Consider the following 7,690-nt stretch of genomic DNA (forward strand, 5'->3'; position numbering starts at 1 on the left):
AAAAAGAAAAAAGAAAAAAAAAAAGCCAGGTTCTTGTTCTTGCTGTGTTCTGCTTGTTGAGTACAAAGATGAAGCGATTTGCCAAAAAGCGGCCAAGTTGCTTCCATTTCCCTGTAATTACGAAGGTTTGGTTGGGCGATGTATGCTCCAGCCCTTATGCACACTAACTCTTCAATCTAATTGTTTGATTAAACTCGTATTTCCTCCAGAAAGGTACATAAATAAGTGAACTGTTGGGCAAATTAAGAATACTTAACAGCATTGCATCCGAAAAGTAGTTATGCTGATTAAATTTTGTGTCCTTGAGGACTTTCAGGAAATTACTTTTGATCGTCAATAACACAATTAAGTAAACTACACACACATTAGCATGAATAATTGATAAGAAATTATGTATTACCACGAAGCACTGATTTAATAATTCATGACGCGACACTCCAGTGACTGTGCAAAACTGGATAACATTGAAAAGTCTGCCTGACGTTCTGGAAAGAAAGGAAAAAAAAGCGAGAGCCAAACCTCTGCAGAGATATCTGAGCACTTAGTTCTGATGTACAAAGGGCAAAAAGTAACCGATGCATGATGTCGTTTCTGTTCGTTTAAACACCTGAATAAATTTAGACTTTAAAGACCTCCCTTGACTTCTCTTTCTCCTTCCTGATCCCCGATCCCTAAGCTTCCGGGCTGGGTGGAGTCTGTGCTCTCTAATACTCCATTTTGGCCAGCTTGCAAATGGAAATGCTCTTGAAGCTTGCTGGAGGACTTGGAAGCCTCCGGCACAAAAACCTTTTAGCAGATGCTGGGGCAAGCTGGAGGCCCCTGTGCAAGCCAGAGCTCTCCCTTAAGTCTTCAGGGCTCAGGCCACCTGCCCCACCTTGTCCTCATCGGGGTCATCACTGGTGAAGTGCTCTTTGGAGCAGTTATAGTTGGAGCCTCTGTGGGCTGTCTAGTCTGCAGAAAATCATAACACAACTATAAAAAGACATCCAGCTTTGGTCTTGGAAGGAGGTTCAGACCTGAGGGATTGATTGATGATTGATTAATAACTATTATTAATTTATTAGTTGAAACATTCCAAAGAATATGTCTTAATGCACTGCAGGTTATAGGAATAGAGTTTAGAAGCCATCTCAGCCATGATAGGGACAGTGGCTAGCCTTGGTCAGAGTGATGGTCCTGGGAAAGGGAGCAACAGCTGGGCCACATGGAATCATGGCGGGTGACCTGGGCACAAGACGCTGGGCCATTCCCCGGAGGCCTCTTTCCTCCTTCAGTCTGCATTTTATATAGGACTATGCAGTGCAGGAGCCTCTCAGCCGGGTAGAAAGAGCTTTGTTACCCACCAGTCCCGTTGTCTCGGAATTCGACAGGGTTAGAGCTTACCCACGAGGTATGTACGGCTTGAGTACATCACTATCTGGAAATCCATAGTCCGAAATGTTCCCGAACCCTAAAGCTCTGGAGTGCTGACACTTCAGGAGTAGAAAATTCCATTCCATACTTCATGCACAGAATCACTGAAAGATCTGTGTAAAGGCTATGCGAAGTGTTTACGAAACTCATTATGCTTATGAAAAACATTCCAATATCTGAAAAATGTCGCAAATCTCAAGTGCTTCTGGCCACAACATCTGAGAGAGTCTACGTCTATTCCCATTCAATAGCTCTGAAAACTGTGGGCATCAAGGTTAGATAGATTTTTTTTTTTTTTTTTTCGGTTTTTCAAGACAGGGTTTCTCTGTGTAACTGTGGCCGTCCTGGAACTCACTCTGAAGACTAGGCTGACCTCGAACTCAGAAATCCGCCTGCCTCTGCCTTCCAAGTGCTGGGATTAAAGGCGTGCGCCACCACCACCCAGCCTAGATAGATTCTTTAATGCGACACTGCCTGGTGACACTTAGTAGGAGGAACAGGGGCTCATCGCAGTGCTTAATGGTTCTGTTAGTAGCACCATTGGCTTGAGAGAGCAGGTGAATGGCAGAAGTCTGACAGTAAGTAGGTCGACTTTGCTGCTTTGCTTGCCTTCTATGGACTCTGGCCTGAAGGCTTGTGGGAAGAGAGGCGACCTCCCTGGGTTCAGCCTAGCAGAGCAGAGGCCAACTTGTTCCCTCTTGGTCTACCTCTGGGTCAGTGTGCTTGCCTGGTGTGCGCATGTCTGTCTTGGGACAGACCCAGTAGGGATTTCCAGCCCTGATGGTGTGAGAGCTCCTGGGCTCCTCAGATGGGTTTTCTAGGAAGTTTACCACAAAACAGGCTGGAACTCAAGCAGTATACATGATGAAACCTTCTGGCTTCACTAGAAAGTGTAAGTGTTGCCAGTTCAAAGCCTTACTAAGATATACCCTTTACATGTTTGAAATCCAAGCTCTTTTGGCTGTGTGGCTCTGGCCAGTCATCTATGACAACAGGCTCCTGGGGTTCTTTGAAGGTCGTGGTTGAATCCATTTCTAAATGGTGCCTGGTACAGAGCAAGCACTGTGTGAAGGCTGGTTCTCTTCCCACCATGCCTTGCAGGTATTGGGGCTGGGAGACATTTCTTGGTTGGAAACCTTGGGTTCTCAAGAAGGGAGAGGGGCAAAAGGGATCAATGAGCTCACCAGACTCCTTTTTTTCCAGAAGAATTCATGGAAGAGTAGGACTTGCAGAAGGAAGCATATAACTGGCCTTGCACCTGCCCCTCAGCACTGAGATGATGGGACCAGTGTTCAGGAGCAATGAGGCCACCTGAGTAGAGCCTCTTAGTTTTGCATTAAGTTGAAATTTCAGACTCATCCTGGACTTTAGGGGGGCAGGTATAAAGAACCAGGCAGTTGTGGGGGGGTCTCTCCTTTCCTTTCTGCGGCTCTTTGCTGATCCCCCGTCCCCCATGGCAGCACAGCCCTTCGGCTGTACCCCTCTTCAGACTCATTTATCTGATTGGTTCCTGGTGGTTTTGGAAGTTTACCTAGGCTGTGTGGGCAGCGGAACGGATCAGTCCAGCTAGGGCCCAGTAGGCATGCTGGTTCAATGGAATGTGGCCTATTAAGGCTGTCCAGGCTCCCCTCTATCTGAGGGGGAGGCAGTTCCTAGGCATTTAGATAGAGAAAAGGAGAGTGGCTCTCAGGGCAGGCTGCATTAGAGGCAGGGGAAGGCACAGATGTGGTGAAATTAGCCTCCACAGGGATGGTACTTATGTTCCTTAAAGAGAGACTTCAGAGCATCTTTTAGAAATGGCAGTTAAGGGCTCTGAATGAAGAAACTCAGAATGTTTGCTGTGCATGCAGGAAGCCCTGGGTTTGATTCCCAGTACCACATAAAAGTAGGCGCTGTGGTGCTTGTCTGACCAGCAAAGGATCAGGGCTTCAAGGTTGTCCTCTACTGCACAGCCAGTTCAAGGCCAGCCTGGGCTATTTGACCCCTCCCCCCCACACTTAAAAAAGAAAGAGCATAGCCTCAGGCCAGGCTCTATTCTGTGGGGACACAGGAAATCCACTTCCGCAGACTTCAGCTTGGTGTTTTTCAATGTACTTGGCCACTGCTACAGATCCATACAGAAGCATGAAATGTGTAGTATGCCTGTCCAGACCCAGGAGGCTCATGGTCCCTGTGGCCATAAAATACCCAGCTGCTCCTATGAGCTCTTCTCAGCTGCCCACCTGTGTCCAGATGGCCCTCCCAGTGACAACAAAGCTCTTGCATGGGAGGGTGGACCTATAGAGCCTCGGCACCGCCAATAGCTGTTCAGTAGACATAATGTCTGACATGCTGGACCTGCATTTTCTCCATCCTGAGCAGTGGCCCCTTTCTCCCTCCCAGCATGAGCTGTTCTCCCTGCAGAATCTGGCCCTGCAGCTCATTTCATCTTCTCGACTCAGAGACAGAGTCCTAGCTAGCCCTGGAGTCCTCTGCTGAAGTCCCCATCTTCATTAGCATCCCTACAGGACTGTGGCAGCTTGGAGCTGGGGGAGTAGGGCAGGTCTGGGGATCTGAAGGTTGACATTGTTACCTATGTGACTTTGAGCAACTAACTCAACGTCTCTGCTCCTCTCCCATCCCTGTGGGGCGACTTATAATCCTCATTTCCAGCATATACGGTTGTTGTGAGGAGCCAAGGAGACGGTGAGGGTGTAGGCAGCTTTGGAATGGGGCTCAGGAGGACAAGGTCATTGACAGCATCTGAAGCTGTCTTCTGCTGCTTCGGTGTGGCCTGGTGAAGTGCAGCCTAAGACTGGAGCAGAGGCAGAGCCAGGAAGTGAATGGCTCGGACTGTCCCTTGGGTTTTGCCTGACTTGCCCCCCCTCCAGGCCGGGAGGGGCAGGGAAAGGGGCTAAGTGATCTTGTAATGGCTGCATCTGTCAGCAAGGGCCAAATGGTTTTTTTTTTTTCCAGGAGTCAGTGAGCTAATGACTGTGCAGCAGGAGAGTGGGTGATCGCTTCTCCTAAGTGGGGCACTTTATCTACAAGAACGAAACAGCTTCGTGGCCCCAGGCTGCTGTGAACAGCTGCTCTGCCCACAGCCTTGAATTAGCTCCCTGTTCCTATGAGCTTGTCCCACACCTGCTGCCAGGAGCTGGCCTGCAGGTGGCAAGCAAGGTGGCTAATAGGGGAGGTTAGGAAAAAGCCGAGATGGCCTGAGCTCTCTCCTGGAATCAAGAATCCCTTGGCCCTGTGTCTTTTGGCAAGGCCTTTGAGCTTTTCAAGCCTCAGTTTTCCCATCTGTGAGATGGATGCACTGAGTGTTCTCCTGGAGCTGTGCAAACCCTGTGCACTGAAACAGCGTACCTCACACTGTGCAGTGGGTTCTGTCTCCAAGGGTTACAAAAACATTGCTACCTCTCCAAAGATGGGATGCACTAAAACAAAACAAAACAAGCAACTCTTTACTTTAAAACAAAACAACTCTATTTCATACTCTTTTGAACCTCAAGTGCAAAGGACGACACACAGGAATTTTGGGGACTGAACTCAGGTCACCAGGCTTGGCAGCACATGCCTTTACCTGCTGAGCTAGCTCAGTGGCCCAACATTTAATAGCCTTTTGAGTGAGCATATGAAGAAACTGGATTCATTAAGGCATTTTCCTATTGTATCCATCATTATACTTTTCCTTAGTCATCCCCCCTGTCATCCCCCATGGCCCTCCCCCTACCTGCTGGTTCCCTCCCTTCCCCCTCCCCCTACTCCCTGCCAGGGCCTCCTGCTTTTTTCTTATATGCGGTGTATCCCACCACCCACTCAATTTCCCACTCCCCCAAGAACACTTCCTCTTTTTTCACAATCCCCCCTTTCTAGCTTTAGGACCTAAACACACACACACACACACACACACACACACACACCAACACATAACTTTAAATCTAAGTTCTGTATTGAGAAACAATGTGCTATTTGTCTTTCGAGCATGACTCATCTAACAATGATTTCCAGTTGCATCCATTTTCCTGTGGATGTGATGATTTCATTTTTCTTTCTAAAATCAACTTTCTAGGCTAGCAAGCAAACAGCTGGGTGCCGTCATGGCACCTCCACGCACCTCCCTTCTCCTCCTCGCTGCCCTCCTCCACGCACCCTCTCCTCTCCAGCTGGCTCCTTCTCCCCTCAGCTCTGTTCTTCCCTTTCCTTTCTCCTTACACATGTATCCTTGATGCCTTTAAGATCTCTTCCTCCCCATCTCATAATCTGCTTACTAGTTTCATGATTTGCACACTCATATACAATCACTCACATTCACACACTCACACCCACACTCCCTCAATCACACACATGCACACACATTCAACCATATACACACTAACTCACATACTCAACCACCCACATGCACACTCACACACACTCATACACAACCACTCACACTCACTCACATACACCCACACTCTCTCAATCACGCATACATACACATACACTCAACCACACACACACTACCTTACATACTCAATCACACACAAGCTCATGCACACTCACAATCACACACACATTCACACACACTCACACAATTTAACCCCCCCACAAACACACACATACTTTTATTTTATTTTTAATTATATATGTATATATATATGCATATATATATGTGCATGTGTGTGCTTGTGTTCTTGGAGGCTAGAAGATTATATCCCCAGCACTAGAATTACAATCTGTTGTGAGCTGCCCAGTGTGAGTAGTTGGAACTGAACTTGGGTCCCCTGTAAGAGCATGCTTAACCTCTGTGACATCTTTCCTGTCCAGTAATTGAAAATCAAATTTCTTTCAACCAACCAACCAACCAACCAACCAACCAACCAACCAATATAATATGGTGTTCGACCTTCTAAGACTGGCTTACTTTGTTTGACATAATGCTTTTCAGTAGTACCCTTCTTCCTGAGAATGTCACAATTCCCTCTTTCCTTATGAACACACTCAGTACACATGCTACATCTTCCTTATCCATTCATGTGTTGATGGACACGCAGGCTACCTCCAGTTCCTGACTATTCTAAACATGAATGTACAGCTGTGTGGTATCTTGATTTAGAGTCACTTCAGCTACCTAACCAAGAATGGCAAAGCTGGGTCATCTGTTAGTTTCATTTTTAGCCTCTTGAGGAATCCCTACACCGACTTCCATAGTGGCTACACAAGTTGACACTCACCCCAGCAGAGAGAGGTTTTCCCCACAACCTCACTAGCATTTGCTGTCACTTTGGTTGTGAACCAAACTTTAAGGACCAAGCTGTTTCTCCAGTCCTGTCACTTGTTTCTTGATGATAGCTATTGGACAGAGGTGAGCAAGAATCTAGAAGCCATTTTACATTGCCTTTCCCTGGGAATGCAGGTCAGTGAACTCTTTTTCAAATATTTACTGGCCATTTTTCATTTCTTACTTTGAGAGCCATCTTTTCAGTTCATTAACCCAAATATTGAGTGGATGAGCTGTTTTTTTCTTCTTCTGTGTATGTGTTTAGTTTTTGCAAAACAGCTCATCCTGTCTGCTATGTACTTGGCAAAGATATTTCTCTGTTCTTTAGGCTGTCTCTGCAATGTAGTGATAGTTCAACTTGCAGAAGCTTTTTAATTCAATAAAATCTTGGGATTATCCATGGTGTTTGGTCTGCCTTCATCTAGGCAGAAAGCATCACATGGTACATATGAGAGGGGCTGGTGGCTCTGCATGTGAGTCAGGGTTCTTTCCTAACATGACTACTCCTGTGATAAAGACATTAGTTGACCCATAGGGTTCCTCTCATCAACTCTCAAGGCTCCCAACCCACTTCTCATTTGAAGGGAGATGAAGGTACCAACACAGGAGAATGGAAGCCCATTTGGGTGAGTGTGTTAGCCTGGCTGGTAGGAAGTCCAACGGTCCTCTGAGTGGGTAGTGAGGATGATTATAAGAAAGATAAGAAAGAAGATGCAAGGTATGGGAGGACTGCAGGTCATTACCATGCCAGCAGCATGTGTATTTCTCAACCTTCTTATACTACAGTACTCTGGGAAGCAAAGCCACCAGCTAAAAGAAACAACTTTGCTAAAATGTACATGAGACATTTGTTCCCATCCCCCAAACCTCTCTGTTACTTCCATCAATGTCAATAGAATCTTCAGCCCCTAGCCTTAAGCCTCAGGTGCACCCCCTCTTATCGTTCCATGCCTCACCAGGGTGAGAAATCTGCCAACAGGCCCTGACCTGCCTTGACTCTGCCTGGCAGGCAGACTCTCTCTCTCTCTCTCT

The 7,690-nt window shown here is 46.9% G+C and overlaps 1 protein-coding gene across 1 annotated transcript in view; it reads left to right on the plus strand.

Moving 5' to 3' along the window:
* Window positions 1-633, plus strand: part of Drgx (dorsal root ganglia homeobox) — a 35,276-nt gene extending 34,643 nt beyond the window's left edge. Inside the window, exon 7 of the mRNA XM_031362538.1 lies at window positions 1-633. This exon is cut by the window's left edge and continues 1,592 nt beyond it. The gene's annotated coding sequence lies outside the window, so the exon portion shown is untranslated.
* Window positions 634-7,690: the final 7,057 nt, after the last annotated feature.

The sequence above is a fragment of the Mastomys coucha genome, unplaced genomic scaffold (assembly GCF_008632895.1).
Source record: "Mastomys coucha isolate ucsf_1 unplaced genomic scaffold, UCSF_Mcou_1 pScaffold9, whole genome shotgun sequence".
Taxonomy (NCBI): domain Eukaryota; kingdom Metazoa; phylum Chordata; class Mammalia; order Rodentia; family Muridae; genus Mastomys; species Mastomys coucha.